The sequence below is a fragment of the Dermacentor silvarum genome, chromosome 10, assembly GCF_013339745.2.
Source record: "Dermacentor silvarum isolate Dsil-2018 chromosome 10, BIME_Dsil_1.4, whole genome shotgun sequence".
Taxonomy (NCBI): domain Eukaryota; kingdom Metazoa; phylum Arthropoda; class Arachnida; order Ixodida; family Ixodidae; genus Dermacentor; species Dermacentor silvarum.
The window spans coordinates 95224053-95243463 of record NC_051163.1 but is presented as its reverse complement, the minus strand read 5'-3'; the positions used below and the strand labels follow the sequence as shown (position 1 = coordinate 95243463).

The window sequence follows — 19411 nt, the reverse complement described above, 5'->3', positions numbered from 1 at the left end:
CGAAACGGCAACATTTCCATGCATCCGGTGGTTCTGCGTTACTATAGCGGTTTTCTTCTTTTTGTTTTTTGCTGGACGCAACAAAATGTCACCCTTCGGATAACTTTCGCGATTTCTTTTCGTGATGAACGCAATGAAAAGTCAACACTCGCGTTACAATCGCGGACGCATTAGAATCGAGTAAATACGGTATGTATCTCCCTGTGTACTCCTGGCCAAATATTGTTTTGGTTAGTGCCGCTATTATCTGCCTTCCATTTCTGTGTCCGTTAACTTGACCCAGGGACTGTTCTATGTTGTATCAGCAGCATCAATTGCATCGTGTGTTTCCCCTCACTCCAAAGTTTTCTATATACCAGGTCCTTTTTCAGCTCACATGTTACACCTTCTCTGACCCCTTCTCAAATAGGTCTACCACCCATCTTCCGCATCACGTACCTGAGTGTTACATTTTCTCTCTGCTGCCTTCCCAGCTATTCCACGGATACATCAGGTTTCCTTACTACTATATGCGTGTTCACATCTTGTTCTTTATCCCTCTTAGTGTCATCACGGTTCCTTTATCTGTTTGAACAGATGGGTTCACTGAGCGACTATGGGTCCTCGACTGCTCTCGGTCCTGGTATATTTTATAAGATCACGTTCTTCTACGCACGAGGCTGTCAGTATTCCTGTATTACACGGTGTGAACATTTATATATCTTAGCCTCCGGGAGGTCTCTCACCGAGCTGTCCACTAACATAACTGGTTTCACCTGCCCCGTCATGCTTTTTGGAGGTACCAAACTTAGTAGCCTCCTTTCCTTCTTCTTTACCTTCTACCACTGACATATCTGGGTCTTTACTAGCGACAATGGCTGCACTTATGACCTCTAATCTTTCCTTTTCTTCAAACCTGCGAGCGTCGCGAGTTTCAGTAGGGGCTATAATCGTTGACACTTCTCGTGGTCTGCGTTTGCAATCCTCAATTTTGTGTCCGCTCTTGTTACACCATTCACAATATTTCCGTTCACGTTGGTCATCACGTCCCGCACGACAATGGGACTGACGACCGGGGACTGACGCCGCCTGACGACCGAGAGGGTCACAGAGGAAACATCTGTCCTGTCCTCTGCGCCCACACATTTGGGGTTTCTCTCTCAGCTCATCTTCCTCTGAAATGGGAGAATCTGCAACCCACTTTTCTAAATTTATCAATACATGCGCTTATACAAAGTGGTCTCTTTGCTCTGCCATCTCCTCCACAGTCTGTAGTTCTCTCTCTCTTTCAGAAATATGGCCAGACCATTGCTACATCTGGCCAGGAATTGCTCACCCACAATTCTGCCTAGAACTCCTCTATATGTTTCTTTTTCCCGTTTGGACAGCTGTAATCTTCTCTCACAATTGTTTGTCAGAGGGCATTGCGAACTGCCATCCCATTTCAGAATCTTCTGGCTTGCACAGTCTGAACTTTCCCAAAAACCTTCAGCAGTCAACTTGAACCTCTGCAATAGAGTTTTCTTGTACTTTGTTATAGTCTAACGATTCTTCTGCTGGCATCCAGCCAAACACCCTCAGAGCCTCCCTTACAAAACACAGGCTCAGGGCACTGGCCCACTTGCTCTTCTCCCAACCTCGCCTGAATGCGATCCTCTCAAACCGATGCAAATGCGCATCTAGGTCATCCCTCCGTCATCGAAAGGTGCCATTGGTTTTTGGGACAAATTTGTCGCGGTCTGGGAAAAGGTGAGTCGGATGACGCCAACCTTGATGTGCTAGTTGCTTCACGGGAACCCGCATTCATTTCTGCTAGCTTAATCATCGCCAAGATTTCTCTTAAATGCGAACCATTTCTAGGCCAACATTGGCCACTTAGGTAGATCGATAGAGAGATAGATATTGTCAATCTATCTATCTATCTAGCCGCCTACGTTTTGGTGCACTCATGGTCGTATCGTTTACTTGGTAGGTACCAAAAGTGGCATAGTATGACAACAGTGTGTGCCGAACATTAATGATAGGTCATGACATGAATTTCATGACATGCGTGTCATATAGATCATCAAACAGCCTATTAAAATGACAATGACCCAGCGAAAAAGCCGGCAGATCCCACGCCCTGTGGAAATAGATGTTATGTGAAGTAGTGTACGGGGAGCCTATCAAGTTAAGGAAACGACAATGAGAGCGCCAAGATTAGGCGGCTGTTTCATGGCAAGCATGTCTGAGAAGTCTTGTCGGCTAGGCCTAAGGGCCCTTAAGGCCAAATCCTTAGTCATGCTCATGAATATGACTTCGACCATCAATCTTTAGCCTTTTCCTTCACATAGTACCGCCTCCGAACCCATTTCATTGTTTTTTTAGTGTTGATCTTTTTTCGCTGAGACATTGTCATTTTTGTTGATTCATGGTCATGACTATTACTTCTACGAACATCCTTTAGTGTTTCTTTCACTTAGTACACACGACGGAACTCCTTTCAGTGGTTTTTGAGTGTTAATCTTTTTCGCTTTGTCATTTTCATTTTTGCGGAGTCATGCTCACGACTATGACTTCTACCATCGTCCTTTAGTGTTTCATTTACTTAGTTCGCACGTCCGAACAAATTTCAGTGGTTCTTTTAGCTAGGCCTTAAAAACCTTAAGCCGAAAGCCTTTGTCATGCTCACGACTATTACTTCGACCACCAATGTTGCGCCGTTTCCATCACTTAGTACCACATCCGAACCCCTTACATTGGTTTTAAATGCAGAGCATTTCTTTAACTCACATGTATCCTGCGCTGTCCGTCCGCAAGAGCTCGAGCACAGGTGCGCCCTCTCCCCAACTCCTCCTCTCCCGCATCACGCTTGCAGCACATGTGCAGCGCGCGAAGCGTCGTAGTTGAGTCACGCTCCGGCGCTGCAAGCACCGTAATAACAGCTAAAGTCCCTATATAAGAAAAGTACCGCCATCCTTTGATAAATGCCGCCTCTCTCTCTCCTGTGTCTCCGATTGGACGATGATAGCGCGCGCTTTTCACTTCTTTATGTTTTCTTTTTTTCCGCCTCAGAGCCATGCTGAAAGTCCTCTGCGCAGCCGCAGTCGCCGGCGGCGGTGGCGGCGGCGCGCGCCCGGCCTAAAAGCTTCAACGTGGACTTTCTAGGTGCGCCACCGTCGACTTGGCTTTCGCAAGCAAAAAGTAAAGAAAAAAGCAAGCGCTTTAGGAGACGAGGTGGCGGAGGAAAGAGTAGATGGCGGTACTTTTCTTATATAGGGACTTTAAGTAACAGCAGGTGCTGGCGTGATAGCGCGCCCTCTCTCCACCCCCTCTCCCTCTAACGCGCGCGCTAGGAATATAAAGCGCGTTGGCGCGGGCTCCACTCGTCAACTCCTGCGCTCTCTTCTCTTGCGTTCGTCGGCGGTCGCAGTTGATAAGCGATGGAAGCAAGACCTTCAACTAGTACCTCGACGCAATCCAACATCAGCGCCGAAGCACCAGTTCAAGACATCGTACCATCGTCTTCGTCGACGGCGGCAGAAGACAAGGCGGAGAGGTGGCGCGCTGCCGACGCCGAACGCAAGCGTCGTAAGCGTGCTGCCGACGCCGAACTTCACGAACGAGAAACCGCGGCCAGGCGTCAACGTCGACAAGCGGATCCCGAGCAGCGTGCACGAGAAGCCGCGGGCAGGCGTCAGCGTCGGGCCGCGGACCCTTCGAGTCGAGAATGACACGCGGCTGCGACACGTCAGCGTCGGGCCGCGGACCCCGGCGTACGGGAACGAGAGGCGGCGGCGAGCAAGCGTCGTCGTCTGGAGGCCGCCGCCGCCGGCGCCGCGGAGCCCGTCGCCCCGGAGGGCGCGACGAAGAGAAGAAGAAAGAAGAAGAAGAAAGAAAAGAAGAGAACAACAGAGAAGCAATAATGATATAATATAATATAATAATAATAATCGCAGTGATGCCAATAAAATAATAACAACTTTACGTTACCTACTTACGATTCTCTCTTCTCTCTCAACCCAGACCACCACCACCGCACCATAACCACCACCACCACACCAACAACACCAACACTACGGAACCCCACTATGCTCTTCATTTACACGTGTCCCACGCGTGGGGGCATGCGACGGAGCTTTTTTGTGTTTAACTTTCTCTGAGTCGGAGCATTTTGCTAAGTCACGGTCATGACTATCTATGGCTTCTACCACCATCCTTTACTGTTTCCCTCAATGAGTACCCACGTGCGAACCCATTTTAGTGGTTTTAGAGTGTTATTTTTTTTTGCTGAGTCATTGTCATTTTTGCTTAGCTATGCTCATGACTGTGACTTCTACCATCGTCCCTTAGTATTTCCCTCACTTAGTACCCACATGGAAACTCATTTCAGTGGTTTTTCAGTGTTAATGTTTTGCGCTGAGTCATTATCGATTTTGCCGAGTCAGGCTCGTGACTATCACTTCTACCATCATCCTTTAGTGTTTTCTTCACTTACTACCCACGCGAGGACCCATTTCGGTGGTTTTTGAGTATTAATGTGTTTTTCACTTGGTCATTGTCATCTTAGGCGGCTGTTTCATGACCTACATGACACACACGTCATGAAATTCATGTCATGACCTATCATTTATGTTCGTCATACACTGTTGTCATACTATGCCAATTTTGGTAAATAGAAAGTTAACGATACCACCATGAGAGCACCAAGACCTAGGCGGCTAGATAGATACTGTCAAAGTGACAAACGTTCGCCAACAAATGCTTCGCATTAAATATGGATCTCGGTAGGCCATGTAATGCGTAGGATGGATAACCTTTGGACCGTTACAGAATGGGTGTACCAAGAGAAGGGAAACGCAGTCGAGGACGGTGGAAAACTACGTGAAGTGATGAAATTAGTAAATTTGCATGTGCAAGTTGGAATCAACTAGCGCAAGACAAGGGTAATTGGAGATCGCAGGTTGGTACCTTCGTCCAGCAGTGGACATAAATATAGGCTAATCATGGTGATGATGATGATGATTATAAGGCTAATAAGACGGAAAGGCTGGCGTAGTCGGCGTTGGCGTGACTTCGATGTTCCAAAAGTGAGCCAATCAAGGCACTTCGTGATGCCAATGAAGACAAAGTTCATTAAGCCATAGTGAATTAAGGTAGAGGTGATTAGGGCGAAGTTAACTAAGGCAGGTTTATTTACGATATAGTTCACTACGGCATTCGAACTACAACCAGTGGTCGGAGTCGAACACACGACTTTTCAGGCATGATGTGGCATCTGACACCGACAAAAAAAGTATAGCCGAGAGCTAGTAGGGCTATACTAGTCAGGGTGCAACCAAATTAGGAAGGCCCACTAAGCTTCAACAAACTCACTCCCTCACCAGAACAGGAATTGGCCTCCCTGGTGCAGAATTCCGCCGCTGCCACCTTCATGACTCCTACAATTTACCCGTAGCCCTAAGTCCCCAGCGGCTGCGGAGCACCTGATCAAGGTGGCGGTAAGACCTGCGACGCGGCAGAGGATGCCAAGAATCTCTGTGTTTGGATAGGCTGCCAATGGAAACTGTACCTGGCAACGTTCAACACCCACACCCTATCGAGTGAGGCTAGCTTAGCAGGGTTATTTGAAGAATGATCAGATATTTCCTGGGATATTATTGGCCTTAGTGAGGCCAATAATAATAATACAGTGCTGACCAACGGCAACGTACGTCCTCTGCTGCAGATGTCCTCCAGGTAGCAGAAAATTCAGAGTGGGATTTCTAGTACATAAGGACATACCGGGCAACACATGAATTCTACAGCATTAATGAGAAAGTATCAGTCGTCGTAATACAGCTGAATAGGAAGTATAGAATAAGGGTTTTACAAGCCTACGCCCCAACCTTCAGTCCCGATGATGAAGAATTAGAACAGTTTTATGAAGATGTTAAATGAACAATGAGAAAGGCTGAGTATACTGAGTATACTGTAGTCATGGGCGACTTCAATGCAACAAGTGGGTAAAAAGCGGGCTGGCGAGCAAGCAATTGGCAACTACGGCATCGACTCTAGGAGTACTAGAGGAGAGGTGTTAGGAGAATTCGCAGAAAGGAATAGGCTCCGAATATTGAATACCTTCTTGAGGAAGCGCTGCAACTGAAAGTGGACCTGGGAAAGCCCTAATGGAAAAACAAGAAATGAAAAAGATTTCATACTCTCTGTCGAACCCAGCATAGTGCGGGATGTAGAAGTGTTAGGCAGGGTAAAGTACAGTGACCACAGGCTAGTGATGTCTAGGATTTCTCTCAGTTTGAAGAGAGAAAGAATAATGTTAGTCATGAACAGGCCAAACTAGAAGCAGTAAGGGTAAAAGCAGGCCAATTCAGGCTGGTGCTCGCAAACAAATATGCAGCTTTAGAACAGGAAGATAAAGACAACATAGAGGTTATGAATGAAACCGTAACTAGGTTGATCTCCGAAGCAGCAATTAAAGTGGAAGGCAAGGCACCAAGGCAACGCATAGGTAAGCTCTCCCAAGTAACAAAGGACCTAATAAAGAAACGGCAAAACATGAAAGTGTCAAAGTCCAGATGTTAGTTATAATTTTTTGTACTGTAGAAACCGATCAACATGAAGACACTAAGGGATATCCGAAATTAAAAAGTGGAAAAGATTGAGGAAGCAATAAAATATGAACGCAGCATGAAATCAATAAGAAAACTATGCATAGGACAAGGCAAAATGTATGCACTGAAAGATAAGCAGGGTAATATTATCAGCCATTGCCACGACATAATAAAAGCAACTCAAAAATTCTATACTGACCTGTACAGTGCCCAGAACAGCCAAGCTACTTTCATTCGAAGTAGTGATGAACAGGATACAGAGGCCCCTTCTATAACTAGCGCTGCAGTTAGAAGGGCCTTGAAAGACACAACTAGGGGAAATGCTGCTAGAGAAGATGGAATACCAGTCGATTTATTCAAGGATGAAGGATATATACTTGAAAAGCTTTAGGCCCTTTATACGCAATGCCTCACGACTTCAAGTGTACCAGAGAGCTGGAAGAACACCAACATTATACTAATCCATAAGAAGAAGACGTTAAAGAATTGATGAATTATATGCCCATTAGCTTGCTTTCAGTATTGTATAAAATATTTACCAAGGTAATTTCCAATACAATCAGCGCAACACTTGACGTCAGCCAACCAAGAGAACAGGCTGGCTTCAGGAAGGGATGTTCTACGATGGATCATATTCATGTCATTAACCAAGTAATATAGAAGTCTGCGGAGTACAATCAACCTCTCCATATGGCTTTTATACATTATGAAAAACATTTGATTCATTAGAGATACGAGCTTTCATAGAGGCATTACGTAACCAATGAGTACAGGATGCATACGTGAATATATTGGCAAATATCTACAAGGATTGCACAGCAACCTTGGTTATTCACAAGATAAGTAGAAAGTTACCTATCAAGAAAGATGTCATGCAGGGAGACACAATTTTTCCAATGCTATTCAGGCCGTGCGTAGAAGTATTCAAGCTCTTAGACAGTGAAGACTTAGGAGCGAGAATCAACGGTGAATATCTCAGCAACCTTCGGTTTGCAGATGACATTGTCCTACTCAGCAACAATGGGGACGAATTACAGCAAATGAATGAGAACCTTAACCGAGAAAGTGTAAGAGTGAGTTTGAAGATTATTATGCAGAAGAGAAAGATATTCTTCAATAGCCTGGCAAGGGAACAAGAATTCAGGATCGCCAGTCAGCGTCTAGAGTTTGTAAAGGAGTACGTTTATCTAGGTCAATTACTCACAGGGACCCTGATCATGCGAAAGAAATTTGAAGAAGAATAAAATTGGGCTGGAGTGCATACGGCTGCCATTACCAAGTCCTGACTGCGAGATTACCACTGTCGTTGAAACTAAAAGTGTACATTGCATTCTACCGGTGGTAATATATGGGGCAGATACTTGGAGGTTAACAAAGAAGCTCGAGAACAAGTTAAGAACCGGAAAGAGCGATGGAACGAAATATGTTAAGCCTAACGTTAGGATACAGGAAGAGAGCGGTGTGGATCAAAGAACAAACGGCGCTAGCCGATATTCTAGTCGACATTAGGCGGAAAAATGGAGCTGGGCAGGCCATGTAATGCGCAGGATGGAAAACCGGTGTGCCATTAGGGTCACAGAATGGATACCAAGAGAAGGGAAGCGCCGTCGAAGAAGGAAGAAAACTAGGTGTAGTGATGAAGTTAGGAAATTCGCAGGCGCAAGTTGGAATCAGCTAGCGCAAGATAGGGGTAATTGGAGATCGCAGGGAGAGGCCTTAACCTGCAGTGGGCATAAGTGTAGGCTGATGATGAAGATGATGGTGATACGTAAGCACAATTAGGTCCACCCTCGAACATGGTTGACATTTGCACACAGGTTGGTCACAAGAATTTCTTTTATGAGCATCAGCAATGTTTGCATGAATCAAGAGAGAAGCGAAGCAGAGCGCGAAACAAATATGCCCCCACATATATTTTTAATATACCACAGTTTCATCGTTTGCATTTCGCTGAAATTTTCTGCGGGGGCATTTCGCAGCGACAAGAAAGCAGCGTGCCATGCAATTATTATAACCACCATTACAAGTATTTTTCCATTCCAGTGATTCACTTGCTGGTTTGCATATCACAAGCAAGGGCAGTTCATTTCGTAACGTCGACTGATGCAACTGTGTAGCGTTCTTGCAAGAAGTGCTATTATCTATTGCGTATTTCCTAACTGAATCACATCCCAGAAAAGCTCCGTAGCTCCGTAGCTTATGTCCGTTTCACACGTCATAAACAGTTCATTGTGTAGCTTACGTTGCCGAACAGACCCACGAATTACTGCGCTGCTTACGAAACAAGTGCCTCTATCATGTTTTTGAACAAGAGGAATTACGATGACAATAATACACATGAGCAACTCACAAATAAATGGAAGTCACCCGGCATGGAAAACCGCTCAACACGGTGGTGCGCAAATTGGGTGGCGCAAAAAATTGATGGACGCTAATATAAACCGTGGTCAAGCTCAAAAGTTGGGTTAAGATGGAGCGGAACGCGTCCGCCTGCAGCTCACTGGTTGCTTACGGCACGTTTGTGAGGGTATATACAACTACAAGAAGGCAAGACGGGGTATAGCGTAAAACGATCGAATAAATGTCAAAGTTTGGGCACTGGCTGCTTGTTCGCTGCCGTATTGCACCTAGGCTGTTGCGAGCGAGCGCAAGCACCATCTTAAGGCCGTGCGAAAGAGTACCTGCCTTTGCGCTCCTGTTCGCAACAGTTTACAAAAGCCCGTGTTATAAAAAAGCCCGACTGCAAAGAGCGGGAAGGTGCGACATCCGACGCCCTTCCTCATCCCCCTGCTGTCCGGAAAATTACTTTTATTTTTCAGAGTGAGCTTTCTTTTGTACTGTGACAGCGCAAGGTTTCCTCGGCCATTTTTGTCGGGCAATAAATGACATAAGACATGAAGTCATGGAGACATAAAATTCTGCGGAAGAAACTTGCCACTCATGTCGTGACTCAGCAACTGAGAAAAGAGACAGAAAAAATCTGCGTCTATTCCACCCTGTGAGAGTGCACCGAAGCTGGTGCGGACGTTAGGCAAGTGCCACCTCCTAACAAACGTTAGACGACGTCAGACAAGCACCACCACCATACACGACGCATGCCACGTGCTCACGTACGCATGCGTATGTATAGCATACATTCTCGTTCTTCTAGGCCGTCTGCCAACAGTGAGTGCCTTTTTGAAATAAAGAATGTTTAAAAGTAAATACGTAAATTACGACTTACAAACAAACTGAAGACATGATAGGTTCGGATTGTTATTCGAATATACCAGAAAACAAATCTTTCACGCGGAAACAGAACGAAAAAGCCCTTTTCCAGCTGCAGTTTGAGGCCGCTTCGAATGGCTGCGGCCTCTAGGTGGCGGTACCATTACCACATACATCCTCATTCTTGTACACTCTCGGGCTAGCGCAAGTGCAATATTGAACTAATTGAATTTCTCAAGTTAATGATGTGTCAGAAAATCCGTAAAGTATGACTTAAGCCAACCTAGAGACATAACAGCATCGGATTGTACTTCAAGTATACGAGAAAACAATTCTGTTAAGCGAAAACTGAAACACAAACCCCCTTTCCAGCTGCCCTTTTTTATAAGCACAGCAAGAAAAGTCCTCACCAACTAGAGGCTAACACCTTCGCTGTAAAAACAATTGAATCAAGCGATTCCTTCGGCCCTGAATAAATTTATTGCGACAGCACCTTCTTCCACAAAGAACACCACCATTTTTGTAGTTGTTGTCATCATCGTCGTCGTCGTCGTAGTAGTAGTAATAGTAGTAGTAGCAGTAGTAGTAGTAGTTGTTGTTGTCATAGTTGTTGCCACCATCTTGTCTTTTCATCCCTACTGTGCGGGATCGGCTGGACAGGAAGCCAGCGGTTATAATGTTCTCCCTTGGGCAGGCTGCGGTAGAAGTTGAATGCATTGCTTGAAAATCGGAATTAAAAACGTGAAATATATAAAATAATATACAAATATTCCTGCATCTAGTATCTAGCTAGATCTAGCTTTAATAGTTAAGTTAAAAAGCTAATCTAGCTTTTTGTTTCCATAATTCAGTTTCCATCATTCAGTTCAGTATTCATCATTCATTTAAAGCTGAAGTTAAACAAAAGTCGGATCACTCATTTCAGGTTATTAACCTTTCCCAGTCTCTAAGCATCAGCTACCTTTTATTCACCGCGTACAATCAGCCTAATTGAAACGTTGACCCGAAATAACCTTTAATAACGCAAGTTACGTGTAATTGCATGCAAGTGCGACATTTATTTGCTCTGCAGGTGGTTTTGAGGCGTAGAGTAGTTTCAAGCATATACGTCTTGTTGGCTGAATTTAGCCAATATTTCAAATACAAGCAAACTTGAAAGCGAAACAACCTATGCAAGTAATATTCAATTTGTTCCCATTTGATTTTTTTCGCATAGTACATAAATCAACCTCAAGCAGAGGAGATGGCAAAGAGTGCGCTAGAGCTAGCGCAGTAAAAATAATTAAAGAAAAAGAGAAAGAACTCAGCTGAGCATTCTTACTGAAACCTCTAACCGAGCAGGATATCTTCCAGAGGCCTACGTAGCTTGGACCCCGAGACAAGAGTCCCTGGCGGGCAACGAAGAGGCTCACGCCGCAGCCAGAGAGCATAGAAGCCAGGCTTTACTATCAGAGGGCACCAAAAAGGTGACGATGCCGGAAGACATCCCGAAAATGTGCACCTATATTCTCGAGGACCATAGACTAGAACGAAGAAAGTACCCACTACCTCAACTAATTCTCAACAGAGAAGACACCGTTATTTTAAGAACACTACAAGTGAACCACTATTTTACCAGTATCTTATGGCATAGGGTATCTCGAACGCAATTTCCGTACCTCTGCACCTCTGCGGAGTCCCGGGCAACCTGCGCCACATGGTAAAGGAGTGCAGGGGACCCGCTGGTACCCTGCAAAAACTGAAGACGGGATGTGATGCAATCGTCGAAGAAGAGAACACAGAAGGGGACAATGAAGTTCTGTGGGAGGTCATGCTGTCTTGCCCAGCCAATGAATATCAGCGAAAGCTGGTGGACCGGGCCAGGGTGGCAGCAGGAGCCCATGGATTCCTGGAATGAGAAAGCCGCCCACTTGACTGCGAAAGGGCAGATTCTTATATCTAGCTCTCTCGCTAGTTTCAAGTTTATTGCGAGTTTTGCCAACACATGATTGCCGCAGCTCCGGGGCAAAAGGCGAGACTATGCATGCCTGGCTAGGCTCCTGTCGACACCAGCACAGCAGACGACAGTGAAAATAAAATTAAATTAAAAAACGTATACATATATATACCTAACACCCCACCCCGAACAGGTAGACACACACACTCACATATCACTACAGCACAATAGGTATAAATAATGCAAAAAAGCAATAAATGAACAGTAAATGAATGATGCTGCAGATGCAGAATGGGCAAAGCAAAATGAAAAGAAAAAGTCTTCCAATACATGTAATTGCGTATCAGTCGACCAGTAGTAAAGGTCATCAGAAAAGAGAAGTTCATTGTCAAGCCCAAGTACAGTTTGGATTTCTTTCTTATTGTTGAATGGAATGGAAGTCAAGTCGCCTCATTCCACTTCTCAAAGCTGGCAAGTCGCCTTTGGACATTTCCTCATACCGTCCTATCGCACTTGCAAGTTGCGTTGGAAAAACAATGGAAAGAATGATTTTAACACGTCTGGAATGGTACTTAGAGTACTATGAAATCTACCCAGACGCTATGACCGGATTCAGGCGTGGCCGTTAGTCTACAGACAACGTTGTTGACTTGGTAACATTTGCGCAACACCAGAAGGCCTGTAAACGACTATCTGCTGCTCTGTTTCTAGACGTTAAAGGGGCTTACGATAATGTCACCCATGAAGCCATCCTCGGCGCGTTAGAAGCAGTAGGACTTGGTGGTAAGATATATATGTGGGTGCGCAGCTACTTACAGAGAAGATCATTCTACGTGCACACTGAAAATGGCCCGACATCCGAGCATTACGGTAGCCGAGGAGTGCCTCAAGGCAGAGTGCTTAGCCCGACGCTTTTCAATCTAACTCTTATTGGATTAGTTGACAACCTGCCAAGCACCGTACAACTTTCCATCTATGCGGACGACATCTGCATTTGGGCATCAGGTGTAACACGACTTCAGCTTCGCGCTCGGCTTCAGAAGGCAGCCACAATGACATCTTGCTACCTTCGTCAACAAGGACTTGAAATTTCATGTGGAAAGTGCGCAATGGTGGCATTCACCAGGAAGCCAATGTCTGCTTACGGAATATCAATTAACAGACAACTTATACCATACAGCAGAAGTCACAGGTTCCTGGGAGTCGTAATTGACAGAGACCTGTCTTGGACTCCGCACGTGAATTACGTGAAAAAGCGGCTGTCTGCTATCTGTCACCTGTTCAGGTTCCTTGCAGGAAAAAGTTGGGGAGTATCCATACACGGTATGTTACAGCTGTACATGGTGCTGTTCGTTGGATTCCTTCGGTAGAGCCTGCCTGCAATATCCAACACCTGCAAGAGTAACCTCCGCGTGATTCAAAGCATTCAAGCCCAAGCCCTTAAGATATGTCTTGGCCTACCACGCAGTGCGTCAACGGCTGAAACCATTGCCATTGCCCAGGATTACCCAATCACGACGCACATTGCCGTTCAGACAATGCGTACGCATCTCAGACACTATGCTAGGACCCCTTCCCACCACCTGGTGAGCCTCACTGCTGAAAGGACCTGCTCGACATTTAGCGCTACTGTAAGTGCACATCGTGCATCGTTTACTTCAGGGTACGCACCTGCGGCCAAGCCAGTGCTTCCTCCGTGGTGTTTGAGCCATCCACAAGTACATATAACGATTCCAGGACTACAGAAGAAATCAGATGTTCCCGCCCCTGCTCTAAAACAACTGAGCTTACTCCTCTTGCATGAAAGGTACAGCAACCACGTGCACATCTATACCGATGGATCGACTACGTCGTCCAGTTCTGGTGGTGCGGTGGTTATACCAACGCGAGGAATAACACTGCGGTTCAAGACATCGCATGTCACGACCTCAACGGCAGCAGAACTAACGGCTCTGCGTCGAGCACTAGAATTCATTGACTCTGAAAGACCTACAAAATGGGCTGTGTTTTCAGACTTAAAACCGGCATTACAGTGCATGCAGTCAGTTCTCCGACGCGGCTGTCATGAACAGTTGACATACGAAACAGTGAAACTTCACCATCACGTCCAACAAAAAGGCCACGAGGTTGTATTTCAATGGGTACCTGGTCATTGTGGAATCAGTGGCAATGATTGCGCAGACAACGCTGCTCGCACATCACACCAAGAAGAGCTGCGCGTTCCAATTCCACTTTCGAGGACAGACGCCCCAAGGCAGCTTCGACACCTGGCACGCAGTCTCTCACTGACCGAGTGGAACTCGCCAAACTTACGATTAACACGACTGCATCAATTAAACCCGTCACTGCAACTCCGACCTCCATTCGGACTTCCTCGACGTGAAGCTTCGCTTCTCTGTCGCCTTTGGTTAGGTGTTGCCTTCACAAAGGCATACTCTACATTAATTGGAGCGACCGACAGTGCAGCATGCGAGGTCTGCGGCACCGACGAAACTATTGACCACCTGCTGTGCCACTGTCCACGATATGCTCAAGAAAGACAAGATCTTGCTAACGCGCTAAAAAAACTGGACGATCGGACGCTTTCCGTGCAGGTGCTGCTGGAACACCGCCCCCATCGCTCGTCGGCCCATAAAGCGGTGAAGGCACTTTTGTGCTTCTTGAGGACGACGGGCTTGTGTCAACGTCTGTGACTATTAGTGCACTAACACACGCGTCAGTGAACTAAGCGCTCATTTCTCTTCTTTCCTTCCCTCCTCTCTCTCCCTGTCATCTTTGTGTTCCCTCTTCCCATTCCCCCGGTGTAGGGTAGCCAACCGGACGTTATCCTGGTTAACCTCCCAGCCTTCTGCCTTTCTCTTATTTCCTCCTTTTTCCCTTCTTATTGTTGAAGGAGTTGGAGAATGTATGCATAATATCAAGTAAAGCATGCTCATTAATAAGTAAATAAGGAATCTGCCTTTGTAATAGACTATTGCCGTAGTGCTGGTTTTCACCTTAATAAAGCTCTTAGCTCTTAAGATGTAATTAGTAGTGTTATTGTTGTATTTAGAAGGAAAAGTTCTCACGATTACTTGTGAATTTTAAACATACGTTTTCGGGTAACTTTTGTTTCTATAGACTGGTGACATTCAAAATACTGTCTCGGTGAAAGTACTCAGAGTTGTGTCATACATCGATAGGTTATGAACAATACGCGCACACGTTTGCTTCATTCAGAATAGTTTCCATGTTAGCTTTAGAAGTGACGCCTCAGATAAGTAGACAGTAGTGGAGTCTAAAATGAATAATGGAAAAGTGCAGCTGCCGCTTGAAGGGATACTAAAAAAGAAACAGGAAGTTCAGCTGGAATAAAATAGGGACGTTCAGGAGTGCATGCAGGTTTTGTTGGGCGCAAAAATATGACTTATTAGAGGAGAAATTCGTAAACAAAGACCAACTATCTCTTCTTCAATTTCTCTCACTCCGGATTCGGCGCTGAAGCAGTATCATCACGGATTTCATTGCTCTCATCGAATGAAAGGGCGCCATGATACGTCAACGCTTGCGTAAGCGGCCGTTGCTCTGGCTGCATCATAGGCTACATGGCTGCTGCATTACGTTTGTTGCGACTTTTGCTTGGGTGTTCTGTGTCTGCGATGGATACCGTTGCTCAGCTGAAACTTGCAACGAAGAGCTCGCCTGGGAAGCAGGACTGCATTTCAGCGACTTAGTGAAACGGAGCGCGAAATGATCCTCCGAGTTCGCGCGGCAGGTGTTACCGCGTACGATGGCTTGGAGCCGCCGGCCACGCCGACGGAAAGCGAAGCCTCGTTTTCGTCGAAGGAAGGCGAGGCGTCCGGTCCGCCAGGCGAAGAATTTCCCGATAGAACAAGCGTAGAAAGCTGCGCGCGTACTCGGTATACTTTTTTCGTGGCTTTTTTGAATGACATTCAGCACTTACCGAGCCGCCAGTGTGCTGCTGCAGGGGCACTAGTAGGGTATTTGATGAAGGCGACAACGAGGGAACAGCTGCTCGATACAGGACTGGCCTCTTGGCTACGCCAATAGACTTTTCTAGCGCAGGATAATACACATAATCCGAGGGCGAGAAATGCAGAGAGCACAGCATCGGTTTCTCTGGATCTTTTTTCTTTTATCATCGGCAGAGTACTGTGCCAGTACAAACGCCGGGGCTCATCGCACGGCACCACCTGAAAGGACACAGTCGGCTCAATACTGCCGCTGCCCCTCAACAAGCGCCTGGTGCCATTTATGCAACTTCAACCCAGCACACACGAAGCATTTTCTGGCTGTTTCTCACGAAGTCCGCGTTTTTCGAGCCACGCAACACGCAACCAAACACTGCAACACTATAGCCCGGAAAGCGCGCGATAATGCATAGATCGAAAACGAAACACGACCGCATGTAGCGCTATATCATTCTTTATATATTTATTTTGCGTTAAACTTGGACTTCCTCACTTGAAGCAGTTTAAAAAGTTGGAGATGCTGTTTATGTACGTTTAAGGTGTATTTAATTTTGCTTTTATCTTAACAGCGATAAATCGCTGTCGATAAATCGCGACCGGGCTGCGTTTGTGATCTCCGACGTCACGAACGTGTAGTGAGGAAAATACGACGGGGCGTCAGCACCTATCCTTCAGTTTTTCGCTTTTTTCTCACTTAGTAAACCTCTGTTCGCAGTAAGCATGGCCTGACTGTGATCGTGAAAAGATAATCTACCATTAAAGGTCAACGTCCGGTTTCTCTGTAGTGTCTCTTTACGTGCTAAAGGTAATTGTGCTATGCTACGTTTAATATGACTTTCTTGATGCATCAACCATCGATTTTCATGGAAGAGTACACAGAAGAACTTGAACTGGGAATCATTTTTAGATGGTTGCGATTGAAGTATTAAAGAAGATGCAAACCTAACTGGCTTGTAGATACGACCATAAACATTATACTTTTTTAGTGTTTAGGCTTAGCTGATTAGCCGATAACCACACCGAAAGAAAATTTAACCAGTTCTTAATAAGTGCACTTAGAATAGCGATGTTATCAAAGGAGGAGGAGGAATAAACTATTTATGTAGCAGATTTGTGAGACCTAAGCCTCTCCACCTAGATGACGGCCTCGAGCCCTTGGGCTCTGGCGGCATCTTCGGCCTGCTGGATTGCTTTAGGTTGGTCTTCCGGTGCAGAGCTGAGCAGCGCGGTCTCCCACTGCTCTCTGGTCTTGTGTGTTTTATTCTGTGTGGGTGTTACAGGACAAGCCCAAACCATATGTTGTAAGTCCGCCCTTTCTTGACAGAATCTGCATCGGTGTAAAGTTCTGGATAGTAACGGTGGTAGGCCACCGGGCTCCAATATGTTTCGGTTTGCAACAAGCGCCATGCTCTCGCTTGAGGTCCACTTAGCTTAGTCTACTTAGCCTGGCGGGTGGAAACGGGCCCTGCCCAATTTATAGTGTTTGGTTATCTCGGCAAAGCTGGTCATCCGGTCTCTCTCCATTCCCAGTATTTGGGTGTCATCTGCTCGGTCCGTCAGTTCTCGAGCCACGTTGTGCGCTATTTCGTTCCCGGGAAGGGAGGAGTTTGCGGGTGCCCATATATTGCAAACATTCCGATCATCACTAAAGTTCGCTAAAATTCTTAGCGCTTCCGGAGTGATTCTTCCTTTGGCATACTTGTTGACGGCGGTCTTGGAGTCACTGACTATGATGTTGGCCTCCGTGGAGGCTATTGCCAGTGCTAAGGCAGCATCCTCCGCCACCTCAGCCTTTCGTGTTTTTACAGTGCCACTAACTCTGGAGTCACCCTCTAGACTGGTAGCAACTACCGACATACTATGTCTATTTGTGTACTACGCCGCGTCCACATAGACCACGTCCCTAGCACTACTAAATCTTTTGTGGAGAGCTCTCGCTTCTGCGATTCTTCAATCTTCGTGAAACTCCGGGTGAATGTTTCTGGGATTGGGAGTATTGAGAAATATTTCCTTATTTTCCTTGGGATGTCTTCCCGCAGTCCGTGCTGTGCTTCGTAGGATACTCTCATGTTGTCTAAGATGTGTCTGCCCGTCAAACTCTGCGTAAGTCTTTCATACTATGCCACTCTCTGGGCCTAAATAAGTTCGTCTAATGTGTTGTGCGCGCCGAGTGCTAGCATCCTGTCGTTTGACATATTAGCGCGAAGTCCCAAAGCTTCCTTATACGCCCTTCTAATGACACATTCTGTCTGCGCTTTTTCCGCAGCGTAGAGCTTAAGGTAAGGGACCACATATACAATACGACTGATTACGAATGTGTCTGTTAATCGAATAAGATTGCGCTCTTTCATGCCATAGTTCCTATTTGATATCCGCTTTATTAGTGTAATTGTTTGGTGAACACTATTATCCAGTAGTCTAATGGTTTCTCCATTATGACCGGAGCCCCGGTCATATTATGCGGAGTCCCAATATTCTTAGGCTCTCCACTACCGGTATTCTGGTGCCTTCTACTGTGACGACAACGTTCGGCCTTTCCTTAATCCTTTTTCGACCTCTGCATGTGGATGTATAGAGCATGAGTTCTGATTTTTGAGAGGAACATCGCAGTCACTTTTCTCTGATGTAGTCTTCGACCGTGTTTATTGCTGTTTGGAGGATCTCTTCCACATGCCCATCGCTTCCAGCCGCCACCCAGAGGGTAATGTCGTCCGCGTATAGACTGTCCGAGTCCTTCTATTTTTTCGACTCTCGCAGGAAGACCAATCATTGCCACGTTGAATAAAAAGGGGGATAGGACCGACCCCTGCGGAGTACCCCTATTGCCTAGTTTTATCTCCTCCGATTTGGTTCCCAAAATTGTAATCTTTGCCGTACGATCCGTCAAGAAGTCTTGCATATACGCGTATTTTTTACGTCCTACATCCAGATCTTGGAGGTTTTGTAGTACTGCCTCGTGCGTGACAATGTCAAAGGCCTTTGTTAGATCGAGCCCTAGTATCGTCTTGGTATCTAGAGTTTTCGCGCCCGCATCTCTAATGTGATGTTTCAGTGGGAGCATAATATCCTGCGTCGATAACTTTGGTCGAAATCCAACCATGCTATGTGGGTAAAGCCCTCCGTCATCCATGTAGCTCGTGAAGCGTGTGAGAACCACATGTTCCATAAGTTTACCGACGCAGGATGTTAGCAATATGGGCCTTAAATTTGTCAGTTGTAATTTCTTTCCAGACTTCGGTATAAAGATGATTTGGGCTGCTTTCCATTGACTTGGAATGCCACTTTCTCCCAACACTTATTCACCAGAAACTACTGTGAGTATAGAAGAAGCCTTACATATTCCCCCTACTGTTCCAATGGAAACACTTGAAATCAACCAGCAAGGGATATTTCAGCAACTACTCAAATTAGATACGAAAAAATCGAGTGGACCCGATAATATACCTGCTGTATTCCTCAAACGATACGCAGAATGGATGTCACATTATCTAACTATCATCTTTCGAAAATCATATACAACTTGCTCACTGCCGCAAGACTGGCGCACCGCGTTCGTGATACCTGTATTTAAAGGAGGTAACCGAAGACAGGCAACAAATTACCGTCCAGTGTCACTTACTTCAGTTACTTGCAAAGTCTTCGAACATATAATAGCAAAACACATACTCAGGTTTCTAGATCAGAACAACTTACTATATCCTTATCAACATGGCTCAGGACCGGGTTAT

General features: G+C 45.8%; 2 protein-coding genes across 7 annotated transcripts in view; one reads left to right on the top strand and one right to left on the bottom strand.

The window, feature by feature from the left end:
- LOC119466316 (uncharacterized PE-PGRS family protein PE_PGRS20-like) overlaps positions 1-19411 on the bottom strand; it is a 1297174-nt gene that overhangs the window by 829926 nt on the left and 447837 nt on the right. The window lies entirely within an intron of this gene.
- Positions 1-19411, top strand: part of LOC119466319 (uncharacterized PE-PGRS family protein PE_PGRS20-like) — a 1091962-nt gene that overhangs the window by 664968 nt on the left and 407583 nt on the right. The window contains exon 3 of one of the 3 annotated variants that reach the window (XR_007463707.1): positions 494-641. The gene's annotated coding sequence lies outside the window, so the exon portion shown is untranslated. The other 2 variants (XR_007463709.1, XR_007463708.1) reach the window with 2 other exon arrangements.